This window comes from Schistocerca piceifrons, unplaced genomic scaffold, assembly GCF_021461385.2.
Source record: "Schistocerca piceifrons isolate TAMUIC-IGC-003096 unplaced genomic scaffold, iqSchPice1.1 HiC_scaffold_1288, whole genome shotgun sequence".
In the NCBI taxonomy this organism is placed as follows: Eukaryota; Metazoa; Arthropoda; class Insecta; order Orthoptera; family Acrididae; genus Schistocerca; species Schistocerca piceifrons.
In genome coordinates, this window is record NW_025727111.1 from 100,001 (window position 1) to 102,500 (window position 2,500).

Genomic DNA, 2,500 nt, shown 5'->3' on the forward strand with positions numbered 1-2,500 from the left:
ATAACTTGCGTTTCATGAAGAGTTATTTCCAATATGCGACATTCCCGCTGTCCGTATACATGAGCCGCGACCTGTACCACTTACGAGCGAGAGACGCGATCGCGTTGCTCACTGTACGGCGTCCGATACCGAGCCATCAGCATGTCGGTCCCCATGCGCGTTGCACTCGCACTCGCAGTCGCAAAAACGTGGGGCAAATATATTACGCGGAAGAGTTATAACAGACCGAGCCCCACTGCATGGGGGGAGTCTTTGTCACTAATGTACACAGATGGAACATTTTGGACTGGAACCAGATTACCCGTACACACGGCGCTGATTAGTAATCAATGCAGAGCCATCAAACTACAGCAAATATACACAACTGTCCGTATACATGCTGAAAGAGTCTGCCCAAAATGGGAACCACACGTCAGCCAGACACTCTGATCACGCACCACTCTCTGCTTCTAACAGGCGCACATACAATATGTAAGCACCAGCATGGAACAACATCCAGTGCATCTTCTCCGCCACATTACACAATCCACACTATCACAACCAGACCAGGAGGTCCGTGCGGAAAATACAATATCCCAGCCTTTCGACATCCACCATTGCGCAGACCAGGCACCAACACCCACACATGTCCTATACAACGGTGCACCCAACATCACAATAGTACCTCCTGTCACAGCGCACAAACAATGACATGAGTCAAAGACACAGGTCTCACACAAGCATAGAATTGGAGCGCCGCCTCTAATAAGCCAAAGGTGCATCCTGACGTGACAAATCTGATCATGTCACAAGCATTCACTTACTATAATCACTATCAACGAACCTGCCGCCCCCGCCCCCCCCCCCCCCCTACACCTTTCCGTACAACAACGTGTAACCTAACCTAACCTAACCTAACCTATGTTGTACCTTAACCTAACCTATGTTGTACCTTAACCTAACCTATGTTGTACCTTAACCTAACCTATGTTGTACCTTAACCTAACCTATGTTGTACCTTAACCTAACCTATGTTGTACCTTAACCTAACCTATGTTGTACCTTAACCTAACCTATGTTGTACCTTAACCTAACCCATGTTGTACCTTAACCTAACCCATGTTGTACCTTAACCTAACCCATGTTGTACCTTAACCTAACCCATGTTGTACCTTAACCTAACCCATGTTGTACCTTAACCTAACCCATGTTGTGCCTCAACCTAACCCATGTTGTGCCTCAACCTAACCCATGTTGTGCCTCAACCTAACCCATGTTGTGCCTTAACCTAACCCATGTTGTGCCTCAACCTAACCCATGTTGTGCCTTAACCTAACCCATGTTGTGCCTTAACCTAACCCATGTTGTGCCTTAACCTAACCCATGTTGTGCCTTAACCTAACCCATGTTGTGCCTTAACCTAACCCATGTTGTGCCTTAACCTAACCCATGTTGTGCCTTAACCTAACCCATGTTGTCGCCTTAACGTAACCCACGTTGTCGCCTAAACCTGCTCTGTAATTGTTATACGACTCGTTCAATTACTGTAGTGTTGCCCACCCGCAACCCTCGCAATATAGTTCGCTACTCGCACTGCCCGCACCCCTGTGTATCGCTTCATGTTAAACACCTTGCAAGTCTTGCTCACTTTCCACATGCTCCTGCTGTACACTGTAATGTGGATGGCAGCAGGACGTACATGCCGCCCCTCCCCACGTCCCCACCTTGCCCCCTGCCTTCGCAAGCTGGTTGGTGAGAAGTTTGCATGTTCAATGCCCTTCGCATGCGACGTACTCAGGCTACGTTGTGGTGCGGCCTGTGTCAACTGTCCGCTGATGTCGTACGCGTGAACCACAATCTGTACTGCACATTCGTCCTTATGTACTGAATGATACATCGTGGCACATGTGTGACCGCACAACGACTGCGCCCAAAAACGGCGGACCATACAGTGCAAATATTGTGCACGCAGCTACGTGTCGTCTCCCTATGAGAGCTGGATTGCAGTGTGGTACGCCATAGAGACGTGTGGGAGGAACGGACGCCGTGGATGGCGATCAGCATGAGCTGTCTGTTGATGTATTCGGACCTAGTCGTCTCTCCTCACACACCGTGATGGCATGGTGCACCGCGTTCCATATCTGCGACATGCTACAGAGGCCGGTTGACAGTCGTTCGAGCAATGGACATCGCATACGTACGGGGGCCACCTTCCACGTATTGTCTAGGCGTGCACATTTTGTTGCGTGTATGTGGGCAGACGTAGTGTGGCGTGACACCTGACACAGGCATGCAATAATCGTTGAAGTTGCAAATGGCGATGGACGCCTGCGTTTTCTGGTGAAGTTACGCAAATGAACAAATGGTAACCTGTTGTGGTGCGGTTGTTCTCGCTAGGGGTGAATCGGTGATGGCGACGATAGGTTGAGGTACTAACCGGTTGTTCCAGCGATACCCACCATGCCGACGAAACTGAACGGCATCTGGGTGTGAAGCGATACGCGGCGGTGGCTGGGTGGGA